This window comes from Bombus flavifrons, chromosome 2, assembly GCF_040668555.2.
Source record: "Bombus flavifrons isolate JBK064 chromosome 2, iyBomFlav1_principal, whole genome shotgun sequence".
Lineage (NCBI taxonomy): Eukaryota > Metazoa > Arthropoda > Insecta > Hymenoptera > Apidae > Bombus > Bombus flavifrons.
In genome coordinates, this window is record NC_138443.1 from 12,287,368 (window position 1) to 12,307,647 (window position 20,280).

The window sequence follows — 20,280 nt, forward strand, 5'->3', positions numbered from 1 at the left end:
TGATTGTGCGCGAACCGGCCACACGTTGGCGCCACCGGATTGTCGTCAACCCTTTTTCGCGTGTCGGCACTTGTGGATTCTCGTGTGATGGCCGTGAGTCGTGTTTAAACGTGGTTGAACGTCTCTGCTCTTTGCGAACTTCTGCTTCGCTATTGTTTCTCCGCGGCGATTTAATAGTGCCTTTAATTCACGCAACTCTAACGAAGCCAACTTGATTAGCTGTAGAACAATTTTTGTAGAAATGATAATTCGTTCCGGGCGTAATGATGCTATGAACTTGAAGCTTTGAATGGCTTTGAAACTTAATATTATTTGATACCGTTAATATTCTCAAATGAATTACATGTAACTTTTATTTTATTTCTATACTAAACTTTTAATGCAAATTGAAATTGAATTTCACGGAGTATTTACTTCCTACCTCAACAAGAATCAGATTTTTGTTTTCTTAATTCATATAGTCAATTATACATTGATTATATATTATTATATATATTGTCTTGAGAAAGTAAATAAATAATTTTTTAGTACAATATTTCCCAAAAGACCGCATCTGTAACATACTTGAATTAGATCTCATGGTTGCCTTATATTCTACTAGTCAGCTTCCACGGCAATCTTCTTCCACTGTGGAACATTATATTGGAAGCATTTCAGAGATCCATCGCAAACAGCCTTTTCCGCGATTGTTTCACGAGCGCGCATCAATTTTCGCGTCTTGCAAAGGGAAAGGGAGACTGCGGTGGAAATAGGACGTAGTGGTAATCGATAGTCAACACGGATATAACGCGGCGCGTCCGCGTGCCTCGGTGTGTCTACACTTGTCCTCCTTCCGACTCTCTTCATGCTGAAAGCATCTGGCGGATAGTGGACACTCTACTTAGCGGAGAAGATGGACCACCGAGGAAAGTAAAACGTGGCTCGCCAAGACGCGGGGATCCTCGAGTGTGTACCTATCGGCCCTTTTACATACATTTCAATCTGAATACAACTCCGTCCACTCGCGTTAGAAAAGAGTGGAGTGCTTTCAAGGAAAGTAGCGATGACCGGGCATACGGGCGACCAGCTAGAAAATCACGATCGCCTGCTAGCTTGAAAAATTGCTTCGTCGTTCTCGAAACACTTTGAAATCGCTTTAAAGAGATAGCGTCGATCGACTTCTATTGCCTTCGAATTAGGTTCGTTGAGGTGAATGATGTTATTCGTTGCGTAATTCAATTTAGAAATTATACGATGCAGGATAATTTGATGCGACGAAAATGATCGCGATATTTAAAGTTTAAATCGGTGTTTCGAAATTCAACGGTTTCGAAGCTTTTAATAAAGTTCCTCGAATTTTATGAGCGTTTTTTATCCAGCGGTTTTACATATCCAGTGATAAAAATAATAGCTGGCGTAAATGTGACAGGACTCGGATGTAGGATGGACAGGTGATTTCAGCGCTTTATAAGCTAGAACTTATAATACTTTGAACGTAATAAAAGTTATAATTAATTAAACCAAGTTAGAAAGGAAAGATTCATGTTGCTTGACTATTAATTTTATTTAGATTTATAGAGTTCGTTATTAATAAGGATTACCTTTCTTTATGATTATTTTGAAGAATATCGAAAATTTTTCAAACGAAGGATCCATTCCGCCCAACTTCCATTATTTTATTTATTTTCAAAAACAAATAATGTTGTATAATATCGTGTAACTAATGGTCGTTGTAAAAAAGATTTAAGTTGCAAATTTAAATTGGGAGGTATACGAAACTCTTATTATAATTTATAATACTTAAAAAGTAGAGATTCACTGTGCGTCGTAAATAACAATTCGTGTAACTGCTGGCAAAAGATTTATATTTGAACAAACAGAGGAATTATTGTAAATAAGGATAAGCATAATGCTTGTCGCAATAAAAGTTCATGCAACAGCTAAAAAAGCAATAAAGATCGGATAAAACGGTCGGATCACTTACATTGCCAAAAACAAACCGAAAGCCTCGTATCGTTTGCTGCTCGATATTGCGCGTAAATTTTTTGAATTATTAGCCTCTGCATTCGGCTCGTTGTGTCCCCGTCCGCCGCGGCAATCGGTGAAATTCTATTTGCTGCATGGAGCACGGTAAAATGCGTTTTATTGCCGGCCAGTTGAAAATTCTGCTCCATCAAGCCTCCATGCGGCACAATTACTGCTACTTTATTTGTAATATTTGGAAACTGCATGCCCAAAAAATATTCGCCCGCCGCTTCATGGTCCCGTGTTTCCCACTTTTATATGCCCCATCCATGTAATTCTGTCATTCCAAGTCTGTCGACATAAAAGTTATCGAAACAAATGTAAACGTAAACGCTTGTTGATCATTTGAGTTTTAATTCGTTGTTGAAATAAATATTATGGAAAGAAAATATCTTTATACAAATTTCAGATACACTACGCTCGAAATCATTTCACGATAATTAAGTAACACACTTTTTGGTATATATCCTCTATTAGAGATTTTCAATATTTTGCAATAAATGGTACACAGGGTGTTTTGTGTAGCTATATGTAATTGTAATCCTTTTATTTAGACGTGGAGAGTATTTGAATTTTTTCTAAATAGAACTACGCGTTTCTCTCAACGCATTATTTAATCCCGTACTTCGAAAGCTGTTCTTAATTTATTTTAGCAACTTAAAATTATTTTATTTTACCTTATATAATTACTTCTTGTCTTCAACATTGTATTCTGTAGTTCCGGCCGTTTAGTGTCTAAGACACTAGACACTTTAACTACGATAATTAATTTAATTAATTTTGCTTGTTCTGTATAACTCATTAAATACATGTTAATTCGCACTCGTACTACAGAGTTTAACAATAAGATGAACAATAATTCGCTAAATTCATTTTCTAATATAGATCCTCGATATACTGCAATAAATAGTTTTCTGAACGTCATCGATATTGACAACATTCCTCCTCTATATCTCAGGCTTAATTACCTCTTAAATTCTGCATCGACAGCATGCCGTATTCATTACAAGCTTCTCGATTAAATTCTTCCCAGGTTTGTGCCACCGTTTACCCTGCTCTTCTGTGATTTTCTGCTCGCCACGTTCCGCTCCTGATCTGATTCCATTCTTTCCTCCATGAGATGAACAACGAATAGTTCTTCTATCGATGAGAGAGGAGTGATATTAGTTTGCAATGATGCGTCCTTCTGTTTTTCAAAAGAATGTGTTATAAAATTAGCGAATGTTCTCAGTGCGGCAAAAAGAAATTATTATGTAAGATACGATTATTTTATTTCAAAGACAGGTTATTTTTATTTAACGGATTAATTCACTTTACAAAATTCTTCTACCAAATTGTCACACCATAGGACGATATTACAAAACTATAAATTCGTTGCATTTAACATACTGCCAGGTGAGAAAAATTCTTATTTTTATCAAACAGAAGATTTTCATCACACTCAGGTTCCTACCACGAGATCTCTCGATCGAATACCCATCGATACCACAAACACAGTCTTCAACACCCATTTACACGTATCAGATAGCCTGCTAACTCGCCCAAGTAGCAAACATAAAAACGAGTCATTTCAATGGAGAAAAGCGAAACAGCCCAAGGAACGCAGATGCAACATATTGCCCTAGAATCAATGCGGCAGTTTCAAGATTGTCAATTTGTTATGGTTCGTAAAGCGAGGCGAGTCGGTCGTTTTCCTCGTTGCACGGTTCGAGGGTCCACGTGACCAACGTATTTTCGCCTGGATCGTTTCCTCACGGGCCAGGCGCTGTCGGCTAAACACGAAGGCAAGGTCCAACCGTATCCTATCGGTGAAAGGAGAATTTACAACAGCCGTTCCCTTTCTCGGTTGCACGGGGGCTAAACAGTAACGAATAGCGGGAAGAAACACTTCCGTCGTTATCGTGCGTAGAAGCGCGGTTCCGTTAAGTCGTAAACAGCTCGCAAATAATCAGCCGAAATGGAAATTATTGCGGGCAATGCTGTGCACCGAGGGCCGACAGCACCTTACACCCCCGACCCTTCTTCCGGAAAAACTTTTCGTATAACGCTGCGGCGACTTGCGCCTCGAGCCGAAATTATGCGCTTGTTCCAGCGGACGGATAAAGGGAAACTTTCACGGAGAAAACACGCGCCGCCAAGCAACTGGATACGCTTCCGTATGAGGTTGATTTTTCGGAAGGAACTTTGTTAATTCACTTTCTCGTTCTTCCACGTGCTCGTTTCTTGATCTTGTTCGATTGCGAAGTTCCTCTCGTGGCACGCGTGTATCTACGGTTTTTAGGGCGTTCGGTGGTGTGTTATGCGACGATGTAATGAAGATTTTTCGTGTTCTCTGTACATTTTATGGGGAGCTTTGTATCGTATCTGAGATCAGTTGATTCGTTTAGAAATTGGAAAAGTTCCATGGTATTGCTATGAAGACTTTAACGTAAAATTGGAATAAGATATCGTAGATACTAACAAGAAATGTTTCAATAATAGAAGTACACGGTTGCTTTAGAAATAACTCGAATAACGTAACAGCATTAAAATCGATTTGAGATGACAGTTTTGAAAAGAAAGACGTATCTGTACAAGTCAACTATTTTTCTGGAAACCGTGCTAAAAATGAAACGTCTGTGCAAGGCCTGCAAAATGTCAAATATTGAGAGCTATCATTCGCGATATCCACTTTTGCCCCAATTCCGTCGCTTAGCTGTAAAAATCAGCCGAATTGTTTCAATTATTGTGTTCCCCACGACGAACTGTATCCGTTGTGAATGTTGTTCTTTCCGTTTTGAGCTCGATACTGTTAAAATTAGCTGAAGGATTTCCGAAGCAATCCAGTTACCGATGGTATCCGAGAGGATGAGTACGTTCACTTCCATTCGCACGAGAGTTGTAAATTCCGTACCTACAAGGAATGCCTGTGATGAAGTGTCTTGGATAGAAACAGTTGATACAAACAGCGCAAAACCCAATGATCGACACACTCGTATATGTTATGTACAAGATGTCCCTAGAGGAATCTGACACATTTCTCTGACATATTTGACAGATCCTCATACTTTAAATTCATGCATACCGTTAGTTTATTTCTTCTAATTGTGTAATTGTCGAACTACCTATCTATAAATCGTTTTGATAAATGAGGTTGTAATTTAAGTTTTAATCGAACTTAACTCACTTTAACCGAACCTGTTAACTATTATAATTAAATAGAAACTTAACTATTATACTCATTTCATTTCAAATTCTATAGAGAATCTTTCAAAAACTTCCTTTCAAAATGGAATTTCATTATGTCATGTACAAAATTTTCAAACATTTTTAGAATTTAATGACATTCTCTAATTATAATGGAAAAAAGGATGGAGTAAAGGCGACAATCAATTTTTTTTTAATTAATCTAAATCTAAATCTAAATTTTTGCAGTCTCTGTATTTTATATTTTAATATAATTAAATTTTTGTATATTCTCCTAGTTCAATTGAAATATCTCTAGTTGGTGAAGAATAAATACATAAATGTAAAAATAAGAAAATGAGTTTCATTTTTTGTCAAAGGCACATTTTTCATTTATTGAAGGTGAAAAAAAAAAAAATAGAATTTTGCAGAGAAATGAGATAAATTAGAAGAATTCGCGACCTCTGTGACCCAGAACGATCAAATATATATGCATAAGAAATTCGTCAATTCCCCATCATGACACCTGGTACACGTTACCGACCCGTTCTATTTCGAGGGAAGACTAGGTACCAAAGATCGATGTTCCAAATTGATGCGATTGTTAAATATTTCCCGTGTACTTTTCATCTGATCAAGCGTCGGCGTCCAGGTTATGTATTAGTTATCATACACTCAGACATTCACCCTCTCTCGAGGACTTGAGGCGCGTGCAACCCTCCGCGTATGGCCGGACTCTTATGTAAACATTTGCATTCCTAACCTAGGTGGCGATTTCTCCTATGTAATGCATCCGATCGATCGATTTAATCTCGATCTTTGACCGCAACATGCATTTTGATGTTCCAAGAGTGTGTCAGATCCCTTTCACGAGTATTTGACCATCCCCTGTGTTGACTCATGGTTCCTCATTTACTTTGTTGTTCGAGGGGATGTTGTATGAAAGTGAGTCATTATTGCAATGACTTTTATAAATATTATATTCCGGAAATAAAATTAAGAATTGTAGCTTAAAGAAAATTTGTCTTGTCGGTTGGAATATCTAACAGGTGTAAATTAATCTTAGGTTATCTTTCTTTTCGTTTAATTTGTCTCTTGTGATTTACTTTAGTTTTTTTTTTTCTTGGTCGTGAAGTTGTAACGAAGTGCAGGAAAAGAGGGAAGACGGAAGAATAGAGGAAGGAGAAAAATATACGCTTCATCTGACACCTAGTGGAATTGGCGCCTCGGAGGACATATTTGTATGAGAGGCATGATTAGGACGAAATTTGTGAGAATTTTATGTTGATGCGAACTTCCCTAGTAACTAATGAGTGAAAAGAGAGGGAGAAAAAGAAAATGGGAATCCTAGGAGAAACGTGACAGTGTCATAGTGCTAAAAATGCTACTTTCAGACACATCAATAACTTTTAAATTAACAATTTTAATTCTACCATATGTAACTAGTTCGAAATCCAAGATAATGATGTATGCTACATTACATTACAGGAAAAGAATTTTATATGTCAATCTGAAATTCAATCTTCCCGTAATCGTAACTTAATACGTTCTTCCACGAATCCGAAGTCTCATTTAGACGAAGACACCGAACTGGAGACAAAACCAACTGTATCACCAACCGTATCATAAACTGGATTCAATTCAATATTCTTGACCCGGGGTTCACAGAAAAACCTTTCATCCTGAGCGCAAACGTCAACAAAAACGTCTCCGTTATTTTTCCCTCGAATTTATCGCAGAAAAATTTTCAGCGTGTTGACTCCGGGCCAGGCATTCGTCGGAATTCGTTGATTTTATTTCCTACCGTTGGCGAATTACAAAGGTAAATATTAATCGTACGCGTAAACATTAGCCGTACAATCGATAACAGCGTTCGTCGACAACAGCGACGGACACAATACTGTATATGCGCGCACTTACTCGTTATGCCTTGAATGAAAATATTTTAACGCAAAATCAACGTAGAAGCAGAAGTGAAAAAAACAAGATTTCGATTCCCTGCCACGTCGAAATTCGTCAGGAGCGGTTTGTTTCACCGAATTCCCTTCTTTTTCTCCTTTTTTTCGTAAGTCCATGGGATCAACCACTCCACATATAGACGGGTATATACGTACGTACGCGAGGAGAATCGCGAGCTTTTCTATAGCGTAGGTATAAAATAACGCGGCCGCAAGGGTATCCAGAATTAATAGAGCAGGAGAGGGAAAAACCTTCAAAACCTTCGGGAACTCTGGATATCGAAAGGAAATTAAAACCGCAGTCAGCGGACTTCCAGCTCGCCCTTCTCTCACCCTTTCCCCCTTTGCGGCCACTCTTCCGCACACAAAAGTCACCCAATCGTCCGGATTTCTGGCTCCTTTTTTTTTCGATAAATTGGCGGGATGCTCGAGTAAAATTAGTTTATTCGAGCGTAACGTCATACGCATCTCTTTTCCCGTTTGTTCGCTCGCTCGACGAGAAACGTCGGTATTGGTTTCGTTGATTGTAGCCGATGTTACCCGCGGTCCTCCCCCTTTTCCCGCGGCCATTCTGGTCACCGAATGAAATTTAATATTTGAGACTTTCATAAAGATTAATCAACGACGGCGGCAACCGTTAACGGGCTTCGAAGATCGCCGCCCTTCATTTTCATTAAAGATCAGACGCGCACATCCCCATTTCAATTTCCCTGCCTGTTTTGTAAGGCATCGAATCGAAATTGCCATTGTCTTCTTTTGTCTTCTGAAAAATGTCAGCAACTTTCTATCACTTTTCATACCTGACTTAGGATTTAACCACCCTATATGAAACGAGGGAGCGTTCAAAATAAGAAAAGGGACAAAATAAGGCATGGCTGGCAAACTAAAATTTATTGTCTTTTATAACATTCGGGAAAAGACTCGAACGTTCGAGTTTGTACGAGGCAATCAAGATTAGTATAGAAAATTGGAGACAAAGAGAGTTGATCGAACGTAGAACGAATTAGGCATCGCTACTTAGCGATGCCGAGCTGTTGACAAATATGAGCGACAGCGTGGAGTAAAGTAAATGTTTGTAATGTATTACGGGCCGTATACCGCTCCTATTTCCGCAGTTATATAGACGCAGTTGTGTACTCGTTTCGATACGGCGGCTTCGTATTATTACAACTGCCGCCATAAAATGGAAGCGACTTCATTTTTCGAGACAACGAGAATAGACAACGGAGTGTTTTCATTACGCCCGGAAAATGAAATTGGATACGTACGCGTTTACTCAAAATTAACGTCAATATGACGATGCACTGAAAAATAAAAATATTATCTGCCAAGGACAGGATTTCTCCTGGTGGAAAATATAACATCCAACTTGCCTTGAATTAATATTTCATCCTTGTTCAGCATGTTAGTCCAAACGAGGTTATCTAAATATATCCTGTTCTTCAGATGTGAAATTTATGAATCCTGGCAAAACCCGAACGAAAATTGATATTCCCCTTTTAGAAATCCTTTCTGCGAGATTATACGAAATTAAACCGAGTTCTTAAAACTTCAAAGAATTACCATATAAATCCTATGACCTCAGGCGGATATCGATGTTCCAACTTTAAAAATCTGTCTTCCTCTGTAAGACAAATTTGTTTGCGATACTGTTTAAGATTATTTAAAGATCAACGCTCTACATGCATCATAATATATATAATTCTCTTTCTCAACGACATGTTAACAAAAACACGATACAATTGTGTCTACCCTTTCCAAATATCGATGATACTAAGACTACATTAAAATCCAATTTCTGTAGTAACATTCACTATCTTACCACAAGAACTATACCTAATACTCAGTAGACGACCAATCTGCCCAACTCAATTATTTATTATACCATTACTTCCGCCTCAACTTTCCCACATACTAACTCAATTTTCCTCGTGAGCATATCAGTATGATAGGCCTGTCTCGCGCGATTAAACTTAACCTCTCGAACAGTCCTTTCTTTGCCACAAATAGTCGAATTGACGCACTCATCGGCATTAGAAGCGGCGACAATTTCCAAAGCGTCGCGTCGGTCAAATAATTCCCTACAATGTATTTACGTTGTCATCGTTCGACGCTGGGAAACGGCGCGGCAATCGAGCCGCAGCGGTCGGACGTCATTGTTTGCCCATTCCCTAAGGCTAACCACCATCACCCGCAATATTACAGAATTACTACATGCCCTGGCCGTTCGTCTCTCGTTCTGTCCAATATCGTGTACATTACGTACGTACATTGGCGAGCCTCGTCGCCTCCAATATTAGTTCCGACGCCGCTGCGGAAATTGCATTGATAATGCTAATTAAATTGCTTCGTTTGTCTATGCTCAGCGTCCGAAGGTCTAGCGACGCGTTTCCAACTGATTAGCCACTGCAAGTGTATATGGCAGTAAAAGAATTTGGCAATAAACTTATCTGCGACCGGAGAAACCAGGCTCTACGTCATTCGTACAGTTGGTGTATGAGATATAGTGAGAGAATAAGAGAGGGAGAGCAAAATTGATTAAAATTGAAAGTTTGTATATCACGATGATTATAATTGATATTTTGGAGAGGTAAAGACCCAGAACCAGAAATTCAGAAATTTTATTAGATGACATGTTCTTTGAAAATAGTAGTAGTATGATGGCAGTAGTATAAGAAGTGCAATGATCAGACGGAGGAGTTTATAAGTACATTACTGTTACTGTCGAGATTGAGAATATTTAGCAAAGGCGAGGATAACTGTTTTTACTAAAACATACATTACATTGCTGTATAGGATTATTATAAGCGTAATCACATAAATATTATGATCACGAGCGTGAATTTGAAAATACTCAGTCATATGCCTAAGCTTTGCTACAATTGTATGAGTATTAATGAGTAGTGGTGTAATTTATCTTTCGTCAGATTTGGTCTTGGCTGGCACACTGTTGATTTTGAGGTAGAGGCGAAAACCCGAGAATATGTATAATTCTGAGAGACTCGAATTCGACTCGAGGGCTACACTAACTGCCCCAAGCGATCATAAAACGTCGCGACAGACGCGATACTCGATGAAACACCAATGCTGGCTTTTAGGTTATGGAATTCTTAAGTGGAGACTGCGACGAAGCGCAATGATCGTGACCCACCTTGTCACCCAACCATTTTTAAAATATTGAAGTAGGAAGTTGCATTCTCGAACCAATATCAAACGCATCAATAGCAACAAAAGTGTTAAGAAGGAAGGGAGTAGTTTTTTCTTCCAACCATACACAAAACAATTTTTCAATGAAAATCTTTCATATTAATCAAAAACAATGTAGCTTTTTACAAGTGCAAACCAAACCCCGCAATTTTATTTCAACCAGACGATATTCACTGGAGCCTTCCCTCGCACGATGTTAGAAAATCTCTCATATTAATCAAAGATAACTTCCCTTTTTACAAGCTCGAGTGGACTGAAAATTTCATTTAAAGCAGACGCTAATCATTTACGTTAATGATTCTAATTTCTAACAGCAAGAAATGTTATTAAGCTCTTGTACTTAGCCATCAGTCAACAGCACGACTCAAAAGATAAAGAATAGGAAGACAAGAGAAGAATAGGAGAATGAGGATAATAGAAAAAAGACAACGGACGTGTATACGCGTTTCGAAGCAACTCGAATACATATTGCTGTTCTTTCGACGCGCTCGAAAACAAAGACATCTGCTCGATGATATTCAATAAATTCAGCCGCAGAAAAACACGGCGACATCGCTCCGAGGATATTGTCAAGGCTGACCTTATTTCGAGGGAATTTCAGGCGGTAATTGTTCGTCATTGCCCCGCTTTGTGGCGGCCTCTAGGATAACGATTGAGAGAAACGAAGGCGGCGCAGCAGACTATTTATTCTCCCAACGCGAGTTGTCCCTGTTTTCCACTTTCAATCTTCCCATTCGGAATGGAACGTGTCCCCCCTTTTGAGTCGTGTACAGTCATGGGACGACAAATCGGCTGGTCGCGACCAGAGAATTTCCTCGGAAAGAAATGAAATGTCCTTGCAGATGGAAACCTGATTTTAATTTGTATCCTTCGTGTAGAAACAGCACAGGATACAGGATGGGAAAATAAGAAACGAAGAGGAAGATTTCTGTATATTTCAACGAAAACAGCGTCTTGATTAAAAGCTTCCCGTCTGAAAGTTTCCCATAAAATTTTCATTTTTCCATCTTCATATGATTAATACTATCGTAAGAAAAAGCGACACAATTTTTGAATTAAGTAGCGAGATCTTCGACCTTCCTCACTTGGGAATAGATCCAAAAACTAAATTTCAAATTACAAAATATTTGGAGAAACGTTCTTCGATTAAAACGAAATTTCACAACGAGTACTTCATTCAATCTACTGATCAAATGTACCACGATTCACTCATTACACACTTACCATTTCTTCATCCGCAACAATCGTTCGAGAATAGTCGTTTCTAATTTTCTAAATATGCCATATACCTTTTTCCAGTTTTATTTCTCTGTCTACGCTCTCCTTAACACGTTGACTCGGACCAGCAATAATCCTCAAGAAGCCGTTACTGTCATGTTAAAAATTAGTTTCTATTATCACTGACTTCATTTACCTGCCATAAGGTTTAGTGTTTGCCGTCGAGTCTCTTATTCTTGCGATGAATTGTTTAAATCGTTAAACGTTGCGGCACCCGGGAGTTCCGCGCGTGTCACTCGAAGGTACGCCCCATACCTGCGAGTAACCTCTAGTTTGAGGATGGTCAGTACTCATTTTTTCTACTAGTTTTCCAACCAATTAGTAGGAATGACCGCTGCCCTTACTTTTTTACCGAAAATTGTAATTGACGAATCCGCTTGTCCCTCGTACTAGGCACGCCCACCTCAAGTTTCCATCTTTTCCACATACATCACCGATACTTCACTTGCCCTCAGCTTTGCACACAAGGCATACAGAAAAACGACATCATTCTACTCACGCTTAACATTCATCCGCACATCCAATCTTCGAAGGTATTCTTTGTGAAATATGTAGTCATATTTGAACTATAAACCTCTGTGTCAGATTCTATCTAAATATCCCTATCATCGTAATCGAAGTAGAGAATCCTGAAAAATAGGGCGATCCATGGTGCCGATACCAATGGAGACGAAATTTTACGACTCTCGTTGACGAGTCATACCACAGACGCGTCTCCCCGCGAACACAGTAGAACAGTACAAAATATGTATAAAATATTGGTGGGATTTGCATAAACACCTTCAGCTTAACCATCGCGTAATTAAACGTAACGAACCACCGCTTATAATCCTCGAAAAACACGAGTTAACACAACGACTCTTGAGTATCGCCGTCTCTGTAGGCCACTTAATACCCCCCGCGCCAATTTCGGAATTGTGCAACAATTATCACAAATTTGTATGAACTCGATGAAACGAAATATCGCGGCGGAAATTTCCGGCTGGTCTACAGAGTTTGGGTGGTACCGCTGCCGGCTGGTATTGTTAATTAACGCATGGGCCATATTGCCGCCGTATTATAAGGATTCTGGGTTACCTATTATTAGATGGCTGAGCGGACGGCGGTGGACAGGGCACTTGCATATGTACGTACGTACGCGCGTAAGTCTCAATAATCAACACTGCGAAATTGTTCTGTTTCCAATAGCAAGCGAGCATTGTAATCGAAAGTAGGCCAGCTCGGCCGCACAATAGAACACACCACGGTCACATTGTACAGATCAATTATTCGCCACTTAAACGGAATTGCGTAGGCGCCGGGCTTACAATGCGGCATTTAGGCCGCGACGCGCGTAACTCGACCGGTATGCGTGGCGAATTAGCAATAGACGCGTGAAATGTATGATTTCATAAATGAACTATAACGCGAAATTATTCTCCACTACTCGATCGTTCTCTCCGCGTTCTCCGACGTGCTAACAGCTACTGGCCCGTGTGCGCGTGTGTTTTGATTGTAGAGGTCATAACAACAACGTGTGTGAATAAGACATGACGTGGAAGTATGCGATAGTAAGAATAGAGATGTAGGAATTTATATTAAAACTCGTTCATTTGGTACATTTTTCTGTGTTTTTTTTTTTTGTGATTATTTTCGAGATATTAAGCCAAATACACATGTTTACTGCTACAATTTTTAGGATAATTTTCCTTCCTTTTGTAGCCAGCAATCTGCTACGTTACAATATACTAAAGCTTAACAATAGCTGAATCGAGGATTCATGATAGACATTCAATCTAAAAGGACAATTTACATTCTTCAAACAGCAGGAGGGTCGCGGATGGATGTTCTAGAATCTGAAATTCATTCTAGACTTCTAAAATCCCAAAGGGGCTTTAAGAAAATGTAGAAGGAATTTCAGATACGAGATATACATACTAAGGTATTAATACTTAGAACAAAAAGGCACGTATTCTTCGACATGCAACGAAGATCTCACAATGAGGGCGAATGACGTGTAGTCTAGATGACCCGAAGATCTAGAGGGAAATCTAGGCTGGAATTGTCTATCTTCGTATCGTCTTCCAAAATATAATCGTTAGAAAGATTAACCATGGAAAGACATCGATTCTCAAAGAGTAATCTTTACAAAATAATAATAATCGTTGAAATTTATTTTATCCAAAGAAGAATATTTACATTGTGGTACGAGCAATTATATTATAAATATAAGGGATTAAAAATTTTATTTCGAATTACATGGAATGCTAGAATGTGTACAGAACAGGCGATAGCTAGCATTTAGTTGAGAATTCTGTCTGATAGTCTTCGTCCATCCTATTCAAATTCGCATCTCAGAGCTATCCTAGCTAAATTCTCAGTCTGTCTGATAAGAGAGCAGAGCGGTAAATGAGCTTCCGCTGTGATTCTACTGCCCTTATACCACTGTTCAGATAATGCGATGACCGCTAACTTCGAATGTTACGTGATAGCGCACGAACTATATCCATGATAAAATAAATGATTCTCCTGTAGATCAAGATCTAATTTCTTAAGATTCGTATTTTGATTGTAAACTTATACTCTTGAAAATGCAGTAGAATAATAAGCCGAATAATTTATAAACTTTCTTGCAATTCGAAGGTGCATTTACATTTCCGTAATATTACCTTCTTTTCTATAACGTTTTCAGTGTAAATACTTTTTTAAAGTTGGAACAGGCAGGATACAAAACTTTTATGGCCAATTTGATACTAAAATTCTAATAACAAGCGTAATGTTCGACCAGCTATATGGAAATGAATTATTTGCGCGCGAAGATATTTGATATTTAAATTTTGATAAATGGAAATGCGACTGGATTACTCGAAGTTTGATACGTAATACTGTATTGGGAATCGATAGGCTTTTTGCTGACGCACTGCATTTTTCTGTTTGCGTTTTTGTTCGTTTTTCTGTTTCCCTTCCTTCATTTTATACCATTACCTTGATTGAGTTGATATTTGTTGTTATAGTAAAGCGTTCCCATATGGTTCTCTTTTTTCTTCCCTTTTTTTGGCAGGAACAATTTGTTACGAAGCTTGTATTTGTAAAGTACTGTGTAAATGTTTATTTAAGCGAGCCATAGAAGTAGAACATCTCTGAAAAACAATAAGAATATTCCTATTTTTCATCTTTCGTGCTCTTCTCCTATTTGTTGCTTTTACATAGTTTTTAGATAGTTCAAAAAAGAAAACAAAAAATGTTTTTCAATTTATCTATGATGTTTCATTGTTGTTAATAACTTAACGTTTCATTGCGAAGATAAATACATCTTCTGACTCAACAGTGAGACAAAGTAAAAGTCGCGAAATGTAAATGCCGATGTTAATATTTAATGTTAATATTTATGTATTATACAAATACTTATAATATAATTAACATCGTTAATTCAATTTCCTCCGTTTAAAGTGCCATTCTTATACGACTTTTTCTATCCGTTTAAACCATTTAATCCACCCGATGGTCGAAATTTAATCCATTTGATTCATCGTTCGATATCTCAAATAATCTATACGCGGTCTCGTTCGCCAAGACGTCAACGTTAAACATCCCCACAATCACTATAGCCCATTCTCGAAACCAATTCGTGCAAGAATTTCCTCTTGATTCGCGAAAGAATGGAAGGGAAAAAATCGGTTGAAATATCCGATCTTTGCTTACCGGCCTTAAAACCCTCCTTGCCAAGGAACTCGACTCGAGCAAGCTAGCTTGGAAATGTGATTAATCTGCTTCATCGGTCGGTCTTATTGAAATCAATTTCGTCGAGATCCTGTGGAGAAAAAGGAACTAAGCTAGGAAGCGCTTTAACCCCGGGTCCAGGATCCCTCCGACCGATTTCACGTTGAATAATAAGTAATCGAATCCTTTTAATCTAATTGCAACGATATAATAAAACAAGAGACGGTAGAAGCGGTATTGTAACGTGGTTTAACGAATGAAATTCTAACCGGTGGTTAATGCATTTCGCTGATCGTAAAATGGTGTCGCGTTCTATTTGATTTGTCTCCCTGAATCGCGCAAAGCGGTTCGATTTAACGTTTCGCAACGTATTAAAAGTGCAAGCTCTTCGTATGCGGTTGTTATATATTTATAGCGGACAGCTGGTATTCGACAATCGTTCGTAACTTGTATCAAACGTATTGATTATTTATCTGTTATTGCCTGTTTCCTTTAAACTTTTCTCGCTAACAGTGCCACAGTGTGTGTTTCAATCAAAATATAATTCTCTGTACAATACTAATGCATAAAACGTTGAAAAAATTGTGAAATATTCTGTATATGCTGATCTCGTGTCTTTTGTCTCTGTGCTGGATGCTTGCATCGATAAAATGACGACGCACCTATTATACCGCCCCTATATTAAACATTCTTTCGCTCACCATTGTATCCATAAACCCGTTTACAAAGCGTTGATGCGCATTCAAATCCATGAACCATAATATCAAATTCCATCTAAACGAGGAAACTAATATACACCTCTGTTTGCACCCTTCAAAGAATTAACAAACGCCTGTAAATTCACGAACCCTACCAAATTCCACTTAAACGCAGTGAGAACCCTAGTACACATTCCCATCTAGAACCACCCCAAGAATAAACCTACGCGTTTAAACACATTTCCTTCGACTCTAAAGCCGAATTCCACAGTGAGAAAACTAATACACCAGGCCAGACTACTTCTAACCATAACTCTGTCGAGCACCCAACCAAGCAATAGGAAGATAAAGTTATACAGAAGTGAAGCTGCACGGCGCTAGTCGTCTGCACTTGCCAGGGATAACACCCAAAGAATCTCGTAACTCGCTGTAAAGGGTGCGTCTTTGGTCGTCGTATATGGCCTGCATCAGTTTGGCACGCCACTTTCCCAGCCATTATCATTTTTCTCGGCAACCCGATCCGCGGCCTGGCGACGATATCCGTCGGAATAAGATATTTCTAAGGTAAAGATTATTATCCGGACTCTCATTACGCAGCCGGGCCAACGATAAAGATTACGGAAGTATCCGTGCGATAAAGTAGCGCAATTTGCCGGCCCCGTTCAACCCCCCGCAGCTGCATCATTGTTGCGCGCCAAGAGGAAGGAGCAGGAGAAGGTTCTCGAGGGTGTGAGAAAACATGGAGCAGGGGAACGTGATAGAGTAAGACGACGAGAAGGGGGTGGGGGACAAGAGCGAGAGAGGAGGAGACGGAAACGGAGGCGGCGCAGATAGTCAGCTTGATTATCCGGACTCGACCAATCTTCATCATGCAGCTGTTTTTCCCATTCTACGAGCGACTTCGCCGGAGCGTTATCTCGCTCCTTCGACCTGGAAGAAATTCGCCGGCGAACCGTGCGCGCCAAGATCGCTCCTTTTTTTCTCAAGCCTGAAATTAACTGACCTTAATAATTGCCGTTCATAAACATCGGGAATGAACGTTAACTTGGAGAACTCAGAAAGAAGAAATAGGAAATAGTCGGGCACTGGTTCAATGCTACTATGTTATTATACTGGTATACTAGATTGATACAATACGTACGAGTATCGTTTAGTCAGGACAGGGGATTGGTAGTGGTTCGAGGAGAGAAATCGAGACCAAGAACGAGACGACCATCCACTCGAAGCTATTTTATCTTAACTGTCGCGGATTCTCTTGACTCAGCCCAACCTGGCTCCTTGCTTTAGCCTCGCCGTTAAGGATAAGAAGGTAGTTAGTATGAGGAGACATTAGTGGCAGCAATTGGGGCAACTAAGCATCTCCGTGCTTTCAGATTCCACGTGTTTCATCCATCCCTCTCCCTTCTCCTACGACTATACATTTGATGCCCCACTGCCTGACTATTCCACGCTACCCTCCCATGGCTCAACCATCGTCCTTCACCTCTCCGACAGAATTCTAGGCTTCACGCCGGGAATCGATATCGAAACGCTAAACGACTGACCGACTATCAGTCCTCGCTGTCCAGTTGAATCGCATTGGATCACGTTGAATCTTCGTGTCCCGGTTACATCCTGTCGAACGTGACTTCGTTGCTTGGACAACGTGGCTGAACGTGTTCCGAGGATGTAACCTTCGATATCCGGTGAATCGTGACGAGAGAGTCGACATGCGGAGAACGCGGTGTACAATGTGATCGGAGGCTTGTTGCAAATAGGGAGATCGTTGATCGGTAGATCCGGAGCGAAAGGGGAGGTGGCTGATGATGGTTCGAACAGCATGGGGCGGTTCCAATCTTTCGAGTTGGTTCAGGGGCGAGATCGATAACGTTGCTAAGTGAGAAAATAGAGATAGAAAGGTCGTGGATCGAGGAGTTTGAGGAATTTTGGGTAGGTCGGGTTGATTGGTTTCCTTCGTTGAGTCGCTGCAGGGAATTGGAGTGCTTGATGAAGTAATATTGTTTTAAAGAGCCGAAGGATTAAAATGTAAGCTTCTTTGGATGCATGGGAAAAGGATTTGGTTTGATTATAGGCGTTCTTGTATTTGCTATAGGAGGATATAGAGATTAAATTATGGTTTTTGCAGCCGGTGAAACGGGTTTGTAGGTAGGAATTGCATTCTTAGAGAAATTTTTTATTGAGGCGGAGTACATATATATTTCTCTGTCATTCTTTATATATATATACATATTTATATCGATCCTTATGAGTATGAAATAATATTTCCAATTCAATATATTTTCAAAAATCTGAGATCACTCGAATTTTTTACTATACACAGCACTAAATCCACAGGAATCTGGCATCGAATAGTCACCAGGTAACTCTGAAGTCCGAACGCCCATTCGAGGAATATTCTGCAATCCCAAAGCGATGGTGGAACATCGGTCACAAGTGACAAGTGTATTTTGTCTTGATAGGTTGCTGCATGTCCCGCGGCGTTTCCTCGATCGATGCCGCGAAGCGGTTAGGAAAATATTTTTATGCCCGACGCGATTCATCGGCATAGCAGAGGTCGGCGCAGGAACGCAGGAACGTCAGGGGAACAGGGAACAGCCCGGGAATTCTGTCACGTCCTTGTATCGCGTTAGAATTTGATGAAATGTTCGGAGGCCGCGCGTTCGTGAACGCTCCGCGCCCCGATGTATTTTGACGTGCTTTCGTTCGTCGCAGCGCGGGCCAACCAGAAAAATCCTGCGTCGAATGCCAACCGGTTGCGAGGCTGCAGCTTTTCATTTATCGGCCCAGGAAAAATATTAAACTTCGTCTCCGCCTCGATCGACGATTGTTATCCTATTCGCGGAACCGGCTGCAGACGTGCAAACTGGATAAAGGGATTTTTCCAGAATGTGACGGGAAATATTCGAAGCCCACTCCTCGCCGTGTTCTCTCGCGGTCGAGAGAGAGAATCGAATTGTTCGTCGGTGGTAAAGCGTTGATCGTTTTGTACAGTACGGTGAAAAGGTTTGGGATTGAACATGATGAAAGATGGATTGAAATATCGTGTTGTTTTCCAAAGTATTAGAAGTTCCGAAGGAAGGTTAGTTTGTCGAAACGAACAAAACGATTAAAATATTTCTGTGATTGGTTAATTTCTATTTCCATTTGTGGGACGTGCGGATTCAATCACAGTTTATAATTCTATTCGTTTGATGTAGATTAAATATGAACACTTCAGAGAAAACTGTAAAAGTTATGAAGCGAATGTTGACCTTATCTCTAATGGTTCACACATGAAACAGTTTATCGGTTTGTTTAAGACACCGTATATATTTCATTACCAAATTCTTATAATAGTAAAACATCAAATAATCTAAATATTACCACATAAAGTATCACTATAATCTTATCGTAATAGCTTCCGTTATGTAAAACGAAATAAAAACCAGTAGTACAACTCGCTATCATGTCAGGCAGTAATAGAGCAAACGATAAACGCGGCAAAGAATGAAATAAACACGGCGCTTGACACGTTCTATTTATTACGCGATACCTTATTCCAACATTACATTAAATGTAAGAAAGACTTTTAGAAACAAAACCTGTTTTGCAATCATTTTTCTCATATACTTCAACGACATCAATAACTTGTTGCTCTTCTTGAATTTCGGGTACTTAGAACTTAATAAACATTCGATATATCACAAATTACTTAACAAAGTGGTAAATATTCTTGAGTAAATGTAGAAAAATCGAGCGAGGCTCGTATTATTTTTGCAGATTGAAGTATTACAGCCTTGGCTTCAAGGAGGCCTGTTTAATTTTAAAACTTGCTGCTATACGCGCGTGCGTGCGTGCGTGCATACGAGGGATGGGTAACGGTATGCATTTCTAAAAAGGTTGGAAGTGAACCGTGAAACGTGAAGAGAAAGAAAGTGCTTTAGAAAATTGACCCTAACCAGGGCCATGCAAATCAGAACCTTCGGCAACGTCATGGATTCGCGTCTACATATGCATTTCGGTTTAAAAATATCCATTAGTGGGTGTAAACCGTTTGCGGAGTAAAATATTACTCTATGAATGTATTGTTTTCTCCTAAAAATAATTTCTACCTTTACATTTTGTTGCAGGTGAGTCAGGCGATGCGTCTATTGACCACGTTGCGGGTGAGTCTGCCAGTTAATTCGTATCCGGATGTTTGCTTGTTTTTTATACAGTGTAATTTAATTATTACTAATTATTAATCAATCAATGCCAATCGAAACTGTTTATTTATTTGGTTTGGATTAGTA

At 39.4% G+C, this 20,280-nt stretch overlaps 1 protein-coding gene and 1 long non-coding RNA gene across 6 annotated transcripts in view; one reads left to right on the forward strand and one right to left on the reverse strand.

The window, feature by feature from the left end:
• Ten-a (Teneurin-a transmembrane protein) overlaps window positions 1-20,280 on the forward strand; it is a 708,522-nt gene that overhangs the window by 99,811 nt on the left and 588,431 nt on the right. The window lies entirely within an intron of this gene.
• LOC138189875 (uncharacterized) lies at window positions 1,833-13,050 on the reverse strand. 2 transcript variants are annotated; one of them, XR_011176143.1, is made up of 3 exons: window positions 12,690-13,050; window positions 2,973-3,144; window positions 1,833-2,295 (listed from the first exon to the last, which is right to left on the reverse strand). It is a non-coding gene; the product is annotated as an uncharacterized LOC138189875 (long non-coding RNA). The 2 variants fall into 2 exon arrangements; XR_011176142.1 differs by having other exon boundaries at window positions 2,973-3,190.